The sequence below is a fragment of the Lissotriton vulgaris genome, chromosome 6 (assembly GCF_964263255.1).
Source record: "Lissotriton vulgaris chromosome 6, aLisVul1.2, whole genome shotgun sequence".
NCBI lineage: Eukaryota > Metazoa > Chordata > Amphibia > Caudata > Salamandridae > Lissotriton > Lissotriton vulgaris.
In genome coordinates this window covers 800,363,660-800,377,521 of record NC_141694.1, presented here as the reverse complement: position 1 = coordinate 800,377,521, position 13,862 = coordinate 800,363,660, and positions in this window count along the sequence as shown.

Below are 13,862 nucleotides of genomic sequence, written 5' to 3'. Positions count from 1 at the left end.
ACGCATCTTCGTGATAGGGAATTATGTTCTCATGAACAAGAGAAAGTGAAACTATTCATTTTTGGCGAAAAAAATACTTTTTCATTTCAAAACAGTGCTTTAAATGGGCAGGCACTTCTTTGCATTGAAACGGCGAGCACCTGCTCTTCCCAGCACTGCTGCCATGCATGTAATTGGAGAGTACTTGCACTTCTCACCAGCAAGGAGTTACTCTGCAGCGTGAGTACCGGCACTTCCATATTTCCATTTAAAGCACTGTTTCGATTGGATTTTGTGTCGCAAAGCTGCAACACTTGGCAGTGCAATATCTCCTTTACTGATGAATTGTGGCACCTGTGGGAATGGGACGAAGTTGAAGGTGCGATAATGCAGCAAAAGCAAAATGAGAAAAGAAAACATCCCTAGACAAAAATAGAAGTAGTAGTATACATTTTTATTCGGTTAAACTATGATCATAAAACCATAAATGCATAGTATAAAGAACAGATTCCAATAAAACTTCACCGACCACATAACATGAAATCCGAACCACGTTCGGATCATTATAACATTGATTACAATTCCATGTCAAACATAAGAGGAGGCCATGAGCATTGAAAATAAATAATACAAAAGGGCTTCTACTAGCTCCACCCGCTCTAACTGAATAAACATAAGATAACACCTTTATTTTCCATCCCTCAAATCAAACCCCTGATAAGATTAAGTCCATGCCTCCTGAAGCTTAATTACACAGCTCAAGAAATTGGCTACGCATACACAGGTGCGAATATTCCTAAGCATAAAAAGATGTAACATAGCAGGCCTCACCTGTTTGAATTTTAGATCTTTAAGAATTGTTTTCTAGGCCATGTAAAGTGTGGGCACAATAATACAAAGTGAGTGAAAGTTTGGGTGGTTGAGCTATCACACTCACAGGGGCCAAAAGTATCCTGGGCACACCAACCCTTAGGAAAGCTCCACTCCCTCCTCCCTCCCTGCACCTCCACTCCCCCTCCCTCCGCCTCCACTCTCACCTCCCTCCGCCTCCGCCTCCACCTCCACTCCCTCCTCCCTCCACCTCCAACTCCACTCCCTCCTCCCTCCACCTCCAACTCCACTCTCCCACCTTCACTCCACCCTCACTCCCTACACCTCCCTCACTCACCCCCTCCCTCCACCTCCACTCCACCCCACCTCCCCCCACCCACTCCCTCCCTACACCTCCATTCTCCCCTCATCCCATTCCCCTCCCTACCTATATCTCCATTCCAGTCCTCCCCTTCCCCACCTCCTCCCTCCCTACACCTCCACTCCCACCTTCCCCCACTGCCCCTTCCTTGCATAAACAACAAAACTAGAACACATTTTTCTTGTTAATTCTAATTTTTATTAGGATACGTCAGTTGTATATAATGTTTTCTATGTTATCTATATTGTGGCAAATGGTTATAACACTTTTTTAATTATAACTTTTAAACATGCTGCACAACATTAACAATACTCTGCAACACGTTGAAAACATTAAAATAGCTCTCTCTAATCACTTAAAAGGCTTCAAAAGCGAGACCTATTGGCTATGCCAATGCTTGTTCATGCTCCAGAGGCAACATGCCCTCAAAGCGGCCACGAGAACAAGGGGTGATGTAGAAATGGGGAAATCCATTCTGCCTTAATTTTTGTCTTTGTCAATGAAACACACTCTTTATGAACCCTGGAGGAAGCCTCTTCTATCCTAGGAATAGACACCCCGGAGCTGAAACCAGCAAGCAAATGACATTGACACCCTCACAAAATGGCACCCTCAAACCAATTCAAGGTGAAAGCCATGGGAATGTATGGCGCTGCTCCATCATTTCTATAGCCAGGACACTATTCAACCTTAAACCTTGGCCTAATTCCCCCTTGAAAGCCACAAGACAGAACTTTCTGAAGAAACCAAGAAATAGCAGGCCCAAGCACAGTGGCCAGCCTGCGGGGCAATCAAGTAATTCGACAGCGCAGACACACATGTTCAAATTAACAGACCGGGCTGGAGGAGCAACCACACACCCCACCACTGAAGGCTCCCTCTTGTCATAGATGACATGGCCTAAGTTATTGACTTCCTTGTAGAGAGTTCTTCGCCCATTTGACCCCCCAGTTCAGCGTCCCCATCCCCAGCTCAATCCTATCCTAGCAGCTTCACATTGTCCAGAGCAAATGCACATCATCACCACATATATCTCATATAGCGACCTTTGAACCCCGCCCATTTTGTGTGTCCCCACTTCACCCAAATGGTAAAAATTCCAAGCCTTACTGTTAAGAGGCCTTAACTCCCCAGGGATGTGTCTTACCCTCCTATCCCATCTGAAGGTATCCAAATGGGACATCGCACTGCTCCATAAGACCCACCACCTTAAAAAGGACTGGAAGAGGCTACAATCCCACTGGTTCAAGTGGTAATTTCTCTCGTTGGGGCCCCCGAGAGAAGAAGAGAGCAGCTATACTTAAAGCTAGTATGTTCCAAGGTGAGATCAAGCCGACATACCAGGCAGACTCCAGTTGATACGTATCTCCTTCCATGCCTATACAAGTACTCTTGCCACACTGTACGCTCGAAGCGCCCACCAAGAGCTGTTCCTACTTGATGCTGTGGGCTGCGTCATGGCCTGCCCAGGCAAAGACATTGTGAAAGGGGGGACTTTAACATTGTCTGAAACAACTCACTGGACAGGTTGCCTCTGTGGCATGATCACACCGGGGCCCTTATGGAGGCTGGTCTGCAATGGCTGCAAGACCTAGGCCTGACAGATGCTTGGTGGTTCAGATATCCCATGTCTACGGTTTACACCTTTTTCTCGGACTCCCACCGGACTTATGCCCGAATTGACTACTGCTTAGTCTCTCCTTGCATTTTAGTAGTTATAGAGCACACAGGCATAGAAGTGGCTGCTCTTGCCGATCACTCTTCCATCACAATAATTTTTCCCAACCCAGGCCGCACCACACTAAATAACCCATGGTGACCAAACGATGAGCTCACAAACAACTTGAATATGAAAGAGGTCAATGAGGCCATCCAGCAATTTCTCGATTCCAATGGCACACCGACCACTCTCATAACCCTAGCCTGCGAGACAATGAAGGCTGTCATATGGGGAACCTACAGAGAGCTCGCACATCTGCCTACGGTGCTGCAGTAAAATATTTTTTTCTGAAAACCACCCATTGCTGGTACTACACACCGGCCAGACTGGCAAAGCCCCACACCTCAGACATTGAAGAAATCTTCTCCACAGACATCCCCACTTCCCCAGCTAGTTTCTACTAGCACTGCTGAATCCCTGACCTACCCCCTCCACTCTCCCAGGAGGAGAGTCATAACAATGGCCTTTTGGGCTGCCAGACAAGTAGTCTTAGTTAAGTGAGGCATGGACGCCACATCCACCTATATAGATTGGCTGCACAAACTGTGGGAATCAGTGGCCATGAAGAGGCTTATGGTGTCACTTGAACACACACTTCCTCAGTTCCACAAAATGTGGGGATCATACATGCACTACTTTGTTCAAGTCATCCGAGAACTCACTTGCCTTCAATATCTTCAGGTGCTTATATTGACAGGAGTTGAAAGTCATAGCTGATGAACAGAATCAAAACTGCTGAAAGAACATAGCCGCACCCTTTTGGTGAGCACCCCAACTGGACTCTGGCACTCCAGGTTGCCTACCCATTCATGCTCTAGACAACGTGTAAAACCCTACCCTTCCAATGTGAAGACTCCACTTCTCCTCTTCCCTCACTCCTACCCCCTTCCCTTTCCCCTCATCTCTCCCCTCCTCATATTACTGTTTTACCTCACCAGCCACTGGATGTAAGTGAACGTTTGCGTTATACATAAACCAGATAAAAGAGATTTAAACCATAATTAACAGATATGACCACATTCAATTTTACTGCCACAGAATAAATATTCTATAAATGTCTCTCTTGGTTTCATATTTCTAATTTTCTCCTCATTATCCATCCATTCTAAGGGGCTGATTTAGTGTTTGGCTAAGAGGGTACTCCATTGCAAAACTGAAGGTTTGCCTACCTAATTTACAGATGGGCGGACCATAAGGGTTTCAGCAACAGAGACTACTCTGTCTCTGTCACTGGCATAGTCTTTACCAATTCGCTAGTTTATACTCTCAACCAACCAATCATTTATAAAGCACGTGGAGGTTTAATTATTCGAACATTCATATCTTTAGCTCTTTCCTGAATTGCTGGAGCAACGATGCGGTCCTGAGGTGAAGGGAGAGATTGTTCCATGCCTTGACTGCTAGGTGCGAGAAGTAGCGACCCCCGCAGTTGGCTCAGCATATCCGTTGATTGTCTGCTAGAGAAAGGGAAGTAAGTCAAAGGTGTTTGGTCAGTTGGTGGAAGGTCAGGCGTTTGTTGATGTATGCTGGTCATTCATTGTGCAAGGTTTTGTAGGAGTGGGTCAGCATCTTTAGCTGGCATCTCTTCTGAATTGGGAGCCAGTGAAGTTTCTTGAGATGGGGTGTGAAGTGGGTCCTTTTGGGGAGGGCGGGTATGAGCCTTTCTGCTAAGGTTCATATTGTTTGGAGTCTTGTGAGGAAGCATGCCATGATTCCTATGTGGTTTGCTTCCATAGTCCATTCTGCTGGTGATAAGGGCCAGGAGGGTCCTGTAGGTGTTTAAGGGGGGTGGCTGAGGGGCGATCCTTGGTGGACTCCATATATGATCTTCTTGGGCTCTGAGGTGAACAGTTGGGGACGGATTCTTTGGGTTCTGCCATTGAAGTACAAGGCAATCCATTTGAGGGCATTTTCCAGGATCTCAATGTGGTGGAGTATGCTGATCAGGATGTGATGGGAGACTGTGCGAAATGTGGCGGACAGGGCCAGGAGGATGAGTGCTGCAATTTCTCCACCGTCCAGGAGGGCTTTGATGTCATCAATGGCTGTGATCAGGGCTGTCTTGGTGGTGTTCTATTGAGCCAAGTGTCTCTTTCTATGTAGGATTCAGATTGCAGAAGGGCAACTTTCATGTCATATGAGAGTGTGATATATTTATCTTGGTTTTGTGGGAGTCATTCTAGTTTATATATTGGTGCATAACAGTGATGGTGGTTTGGCAGCACTTGCCACAATATGATTTTGATTTGTGATGCTGTGTTGCGCACCTGAGAGTGTAAGACTTCTGTTTAGCTTGTGTTGTTTGAGTATGGCCATTTGTAGGAGTGTCTGGAACTATTCTGTTCTGATATTATTATGTCAAAAGTGGTCTTTGAAATTCAATGAAAACCCAGATTGTGAGATTTCAGATGAAGGTGTATTACGTGTGGCAAGGACTGTCCTTGATGTACTGGATGGCAGGCTGTATGGTGTGTTTTGGATATGAGGTATTTGTGTATCCAAAAATGATTTATGCTGTAAAGGTGTGTCACTGGATATACTTGCATGATTTTAAGCATGATTTCTTGAAATTGAATGGTGAGTAGACAGTTCTGTAACAGTGAATCAAGGGAAGAAAAACAGAAAACCGTACTCAACATAGTAATTTTTGATTGATTACTCCATGACAATGACATGTAAAGCAATTAATATTGCTATTAATACGAATAAAGTATAAGTTAAATCAACATTGAATTGTCTAATGAGCAGTGTTTATGTGGCATACATGTTCTGTGTATTAGGTTCGCTAATGGTCTTGATAATATGCCCTTGTGAATTCCAATACAAGCCCATGTTTACACCAGAACATGGGCTTCTATGGGAATTCACAAGGGCATATTATCAAGCCCATTATCGCCACTTGAGCGGTAGTTTCAGTCCGCTAGAGCGGCGATAATTTTAATGCCGTTTCTTCTTGATAATATGCCCCTACAAAAGGTGTTTAGTAGTTACTAAAATGTCATATGACAGCAAAAAATTTTAGGACATCAGGCCGTATGTTCCCAAAAGCAGGCTGTAAGTGAATGAGTTGTTTAAAATAGAATATTTCAAAAAGAGAATGTAGATGTTCTTCAAAGAATGTTCATGTAATTTATGTAAAAACTGCAAACATCCAAATGAAATTCAAGCGGTCAAGTTTAAGGGGTAATTAAACATTCCTCCCAAAAATACTCGTACTCATTTCAATAAACTTTATTCGGTTTACTTACTAGAAAACCATAAAAAGTTACAATTCATCTATAAAAATGTACAAAGCACATAATACATAACTGGACGTACAATACAAATATTCCAATTTATATACAAAGATTATTGGAGTAAAAAGGGCATCACATTGTTTCAATTTAAAAATTAATTCATAAAATGCAGCAGCCAAGTCTTTTAGGGTTCCAGACATTTTCTGTACCTTAGGGAACATTTCAGAAAACCAACCACAAACGGAATACATTCAGGCTTTAATAATTTAAAAAAATAGAGGGCGGGGCGAACCTGTAAAAAATGTAACTTTTTTAAAAGAGATTTTAAAAAGAGCCTCTGAGGGGCTTCATAAAAATTACAGAAGAACACAAAGTGCAGCAGATCGTACTCTTCATCGCACTCCATGGAACAAAGAGCCCACCTTTGTTTTACTAAAATGACTCTTCTTTCCTTAGCCAGGTGTACAAAGTTCCTGGTCCCAAAGCAACTGGTTTGGGACCTGGGGCTTATTTACCACTGTGATGGATATGTTAATCCATCGCAAAGCAAATTTAGCTTGTGGTAGGACCCACAGAATATTGCCTCATTAGTAACACTGAAATAGGATTAATTTTGAAAATCCTGTTTCAAAGCTTGCGAATGCAGGTTTATAGTTGTCCCTGTCCCTTAAAAGGGTAGGGGCTTCAAACAGAAAACAATTGGCATGATGTGAAGGACAATGAAGGAAAATGCTTTGGTATCCTGGCTCACTATGTGCTCCCAACCATGCTGAGACACTTTCCACTTCTCAAATTGATACCATCCCCTTTTGGTGTCCGGTATCAAATCAATTATTTGCAAATTTAATTGTGTATCACAAACTAGTTTTACATTTCAAGGTACCTCATTAGGAAAGGGAAACCCCCATTTCACACTCTTTTTCCTTTTGATTTGCAATGGGTCGTAAAGTGTACATTAACAATCCTTTGGGTGGATATGGGGAACCTATAAGTAGTGGGCTGACTTTCCCTCCTTTGCATCAAGGTTGTGGAAACCGAACACCTGCAATCTAATTCCTTAGTGATTTGGCAACATTGTGTGACTTTAGAAAAAAGTATTTTCTCAATGTGCCACAACAGATTTCTTACGTAAAAAATAAATTTCCTAAAATCATGCTAACATCCCATATTAAACGCAATATTAAAAAAAGAGATTTAACTTTACCAGAAATGTTCAAAAGGTACATTTTGGGTCAATAGCAACTTGCTTAACAAGTCACATTACTTGCTCAAATCTAAGACTCAAGGAAAGATAATATTCTGTCCCATAGAAGGAGAAAAAAGGTTGTGTGCTAAACGATTGGAATTTCACTCACAAACATAGCATAGCCCTACTTTCAAAGCTTGAGCATTTTAAGAATTCTTTTTTTTTAGGATTACATTCTTAACAAGCTTAAGACTCATCTGTTTCAAAGCTCAACCAATATTTTCTGAAGCCTAAATAAACGGTATTTATTCCCACCCTGCTTGGCTATTGACCCATAACTAGCATTAGCTCCCTCACTATTGAAGTACATTTGTGGATTTAAGTTAATGAATGCAATATATGCAGGAGTTCTAAAACAAACGTAATTGTAGCTTTTTTGCCTTGTCTAACGGTGGCTTTCCATAACTGCTCATCACAATAGGAGTTTGTGTTCTACAGCTGAGGGAGTCTGTATCCTTCTTCCGAGGAACAAGAAAATGATGGTCCATAAGGCACTGATTATTATCTCGAAAAAAAATAAGACTGAGTTAGTCAGTTATGCAGCTGTGTTCAATGCAGGTAAGAGCGGTGGGGCGGGGGGGTGGGGGGGGTACGTGCAGGGGCTGAGGCTGCAGTTAAGTCTCAAAAGAATCATACGTGTGACGGGGACTTCTTCCAAATACCCTTGTGATGCAGAAAATTACTTTCTTGCACCTGTCACCCTTGGGTGATTAAACATCATATTGTGTTGTTTCGTGTAGTGTAGGGCAATTGTATGCTACATTTTGTCATGGCCAGGGCTGGGCCCGCTGAGTTTCCAAAATGTAAAATCTAATCAGGTGTTCAAGATGTGTTTCTCTGGCTAGACTGGTTAGGTTAAATTCACCAATTGAAGTGAAGAGAAAGGAACAGAAATACCTTTCTCAGTACAAAGCTGACATTCATCAAAGCAGGCACATGATGAGGTCTTGTTTGCCTGCAAACATAAGTCTCACTGGTAGGTCTTGTTTTCCTGTAAACATAATTCTCACTGGTGGAAGAGTGTAAATCTAAGAGCAGCAGAGGATGTTCCATGGCTGGTGCATGGGATTTATTATGCAGCCACCCTTCGGTTTTGACTCAGATCCATAGAAACAATTGAATACCGAGATTTGCCCCAAAATCCTACACCTCATTCAGGAGTGCAACTAGAAAAATATTTTCATTTTTCATAATTTTTCCTATTTTGCATGCTTTGTGCATTGTACAGCATACATGCAAAGCAGGAAAAGTATAGTTTTTGTACTGAAAGCGTCCCATTCAAATACAAAAACGAGTCCTTATAGAATGCACAAACCCTTGCACTATGGCACCAGGGTGTGTGCATTAGCATGTGGGAGCCAAAAGGTTGCCAGTGCAGGGAGAGAGGGAAATAACACCACGCCTAGTAGGTATGGTGCTGTTATACTCTGTCACTTTCATGCAATACAGCACTATTTTAGTTGCTGTGTTGGGTTGCGTTACTTTTCAGTATATATGAAACTTAGTCTATGCCACCATAAAGCTTCAAGTGACTCCATCAATTAAAAGCCTGTACTGACTCTCGTTGTGATGAACCAATTGCCACATTTACATTTTCTTCAAGTAGCAGGCTCCCTGGTGTGAAGGTCTGTGTCCCTCCCTGGGTTTCACAGACCAGTAGCACCCCTCACCTCCCTTTACTTTCAGACAAACACTCCTCAAAGTCGATATTAAGCATTCAGGGACTATTGTTTTTGTAAAAAGGTGAGTCAGGGGATGGCACAGTTGCATTTAGATGCAGATTCCTGATCCCCCGGACCACTGGGGACCCAGAGTAATGGCCCAGGAGAAAGAATAAAGGAGCAAGGTCCAAAGAATAGTATCAAAGAGATGGCCCAGTAGAGTTGATGCTATGTGGGTGCTCATTCTTTTTGTGTACAAGTGGACAGACATGGCTTCCTCAGAAAAAGGCCACTAAGGAAGATGTCGGTAAATAGGGGTGTGATTTTTGGTTGCTTCTTTTTTAAACAAGAGCCATCACCACCATTAGGGTACCATGTGAGGTTGCACTGGAGCCAGGGGAATGAGTGACCACTGCATACCAATTATTATGAAAAGAAGGACATGCGGGCAGCAGAGGCACAGGATTTTTAACACAAAGGCAAGAAAGTGTGCTTTGGGCCTCAGGTCTAGGATGGATGGCACAGTCAAGAGGGCAGAGGAGACATTCAGATTTGTAGGTATCCTAGCTGCTGCAGGTGCACTGGCACCAGGGCCCAGTGCTATAATGGGCCAACTAAACCCCAATTATAGCTTTTATATTATCCTTCCTTGCGTGCTTTAGGAGCCAAAGCATCCTTGTTTTGCCGGTGTTGCATTGGGCATCAGAGCAATGGTCCAAGGGTGGGGAAAATTGAAGCAGACAATTGAGGAGACACCCTAATTTTGGCATCAAGTAAATGCTGGGAAGCACATTATGCTTTTAACAAACGGTGGAGGAGACAGCATTCTTCGCAAATCATTGAGTACCATTGGTGAAGCAGGTATAGCACCACTGGGGCTCAAGGGTCTGAGGGGCCCACCAAATCACAGTTATGACTGCCTCACTTTGAAAAATAAACAGAGGGGCTCATTTCCCTTGAAACTTTAGGCCCCCCAAGGGCACCTTTGCTGCAAAAAGGGGGGCAACATGTGAGAGCTCTGTTTTTTCCTGACATGGGAAGAGAGCAAATTTCAAGACTGGAGTGATGCTCAGGATTGGTAGGGAACAGGTGAAAGAGGCAGAGTGGATAGCCTGCTACTCAGGGGGGCTGCTATTATTAATGCAACAGGTTCAGTATGATAGGGGCACAAGAATGCAAGAGGCTCACAACACTCCAGTTATGAATAGTAGAGTTTTTTGGTCAATTTCTGTTGTGTCTGATGCATTTGCTGTTTTATAAGTCTCACATTGAGTAAGGATTATGAGTTACAGAAAAGGCGCATCTGAAATGCTCAAATATGCCACTCCCCTTGTTCTCAACCCTGCCTCTTCTGCTCCCTCAATTTTTGCCAACATGATCGGGAGGGCGGCCCTGTAGTGTCTTCCAAGTTAGCAATGATGGAACCCCTTTTGCTCCTGATGGACACTGTAGAGCTATGCAGTACGTGCTAGAGTGGAATGCAATGTAGGCTGATTTAGAATGTTGAGTTCGCAGTTACACGCAGACAAATAAAGACATGTAATATTAATCTCCGTGTGTGGTGCAGTCATTTGCAGGTAACCAGGCTGGGGAAGATGCCACAGGCCTGACTTTAAAAGACTTTGTTTAGTAGGTTCAGAGCAAACATGTTAGAAAACCTCTTTGTTAGACAATTGACCACCGTGGTGGTATGTTGCAAGGTGCAAGGTGCTGTACACGTTCTTGCCTTGTGCAAGAGATCGTCAGCTGTTCTTATATCATGTCCTTTAAGTGTTGCTAGAACAGACATTGTATCAAAGGATTTTAATGATGAAAGAAATGATTATGATAATTTCTCTGTAAGCCATAGCAAAGGTGCAAATTTTCCCGCTGTGAAAAATTACACAAATATACAAAGTAGCTACTGCATTGTAAAAGCTTACAGTAGAAAAGTTAGATCTGAGACATATTGTTTGTTAAATTAATATAGATGTGATTTATAATAATAAAATACAGTTTTAATCCTTTACTTGGGTTAAAAAATGTAGGAGGAAGAACCTCACATTATGGATAGAATCTGCAAATTAATTAGATTTCATATATGAGCATAAAATTAATAAGACTAAAATGAAAATAAAGTGAATTGATTTGGTTTTCATGTGAAAATTAACTGTAGTGTTCACTCATGCAATAACGTGAACCACCAAAAATGACAAAAGAAATGTAGGTGTTACACAATCATACTTATATGTGCTTTCATGAAACTTCTTTAGCATGTATTTTACATACGTACTAGTAGAATAACACATACATGACAAAGCTTATGTAATTACTTATTATATGTACATTTTGATCCTTCAAAAACTTTTATGAGTACCCTATACTTAAATGTATTAATTACAACCATATTGAAATGTTTATTAATGTATTTGTCATATTTGAATTCATATGCTAAATTCGCTATTAATGTGTGATTCACAAATTAACATGATCTTGTCAAATATTGACCTAATTTCATGTATGCCTCAATTCTTTTCAGTGAAATTATGGACTGATTTTTCCAAAGCATATGAGAACTTATTGCTGTATTGCCAGTGGTATTGACATAATAATTGCTCCCTTTGACATCTCCTGTACTGAGCAGTGCATTCACTATGATTTTGGGTACACTCCAGAACAGCTGCCTGGGAAGATGCCCTTTCAAACTCTTATGCCATCTTTTTTCAATGTCTAATTGTTCAATGTGTGCATGCTTAAATGACTTAAGGAACTGCGTAATTGTTCCACTTTTGTTTCTGTATTTCTGTCTTTTTTACTGTCACATCAATTTCACCTTATGTGGATTGACCAATGGACTGAGTGGTCTGCCAAATTTAGGTGATGCCAAGGGGTGTCACCCAGGAAACTGATCGAGTATAATTGCTGTTGATGCAAACGCTAATGCCAGACTGACCTGATGCTGATTGATCCTTGCAGGAACGAGGGATTCTTGCCTTATTGCTGTGAGTCTTGCGGATACAATTGCTGACTAATACATAGTACTGTCTTGATAGACTGAACTGGCTATGTGCATCTTTGCTGAACTCTCCTAAGAGTCTATGATGGGGACTCACCAGGCTGCCTTTTCACACCAACACCTACACTGTATGTGTTTGGGGGTCTACCTTGGCTGAGGAAGATCGCCCCACTCAATCACCTCATTTTTTCTGAATCCAGAAGCTTTGGTATATTTCCACTAAATCCTTCATAAATTGAATTCTAAATCTGTATGCTTCATTACATTTTTTATGTAAATGTTTCCTACCTTTTTAAAATAATAACTAAACTTTAATATGTAATCTGATTCTTCTGTTCTGATTCATAATTCCTTATGAGTGAGTAATATTTCTGGGTTATCCATGCTTAGAGAAGTATAAAATGTAATCTGTATGAATTTACATTTTGAGTTCATAGTTACAGTTATCATATTCCTGGTCCTCATATCCATGCTTAGAGACAAATATAAAATGTAATCTGTATGAATTTACATTTTGAGTTCATAGTTACAGTTATCATATTCCTGGTCCTCATTGGGTAACTGTTTATTCCCTGAATTTCCAACCCCTTTCAGCACAGAGCAAGTTTAATCGGTGGACCAAAACGAATGTATAAGTAGTGTAATGAGTAAATAAAAATATTTGAAGGTCCAGTAAACGATAGAGCCGTAAACTATAAAATATTAATTTCTCTTTCATGTTTTTGCACTAAGCTAAGTTATTTGGTGCCTGGGTAAACGTTGTTGATGTTCATCCCTTCTGAGAGTAGGGGATCGAAAGTCCTTAGCCAGAAAATCTTGAAAAGGTTTACAAAACAAACTTAGATCTTTGAATCCTGAAGTCGCGTGCAAAGGCAATGACATCCTCATTACTTGTCCTTGCTACTTCTTGTCGGAGTAGCTGCTTATGTGATATAGCGGCGTAGCTATCAAATGTATTGCATGTGCAGTGACACTGAGTTTCAGGGGGATGTGATGGGAACCAAATGCACCCATCTTGTACCTAACTGGGGACTTTGGAGCCAATTTTCCTCCCTTGCTTTAGGGCCAATCGCAGCCTTGTTATGCCACTTGCCCTTGTTTGCCTTACCTACCTTTATTCACATATGTACACGTATTTTTTGCCTTTCTACAATTGTGCTCGTGGTACCCTGCCATACTGATGGACAAGTGACCTCTTGCACAATGTTGCAGCTGGAGTTCCTTTGCAGTGCTGCAGATATGCGTATCATTCTTTCACTGTCTTCTCATATATGCATTTGCTAAATTCGGTTTTGTTGCATCTATTACCTGCCCTCGTAGAGAACAACTGGCTTTATTTACATTCTGAGAACCACGTGAAAGTGGCATATTGAAAGATAGTATGCTTCCTGTGAAGTGTAATTCTATCTTTTTTCAGAAACATTTTTACACGTGATCATGTGTGTTCTTTACAAAATGAAGTTCTACAACAAACAATATCCCTAACGTAATATATTTGATCTTAACAGTTGGCAAACCAGTTTGTCAGATTATCATTTTTCGTGCACTCTGGTATAGCAGACACCCCTGCTCTTGCTCAAGTCCTTGTCTTTGTCCAAACACTGAATGGCTCCGAATTTTAGCGGTTGCCCTGTTGGTGCAGGTGGCAGAAATTTGGACTCTTTTTGTCGGAAAAACAATCACAATTGCAGTGCTATTCATCAATGTTAGTCAGCACACCGCAGCATAGGCATCCTGCATTGGTTAAGCCTTCTGTGTGATACATTGTGTCGTATGTATTGCAACATTAGATAGTAAGGCAAAATGTAAATAATAAGAAATATGCATACCATT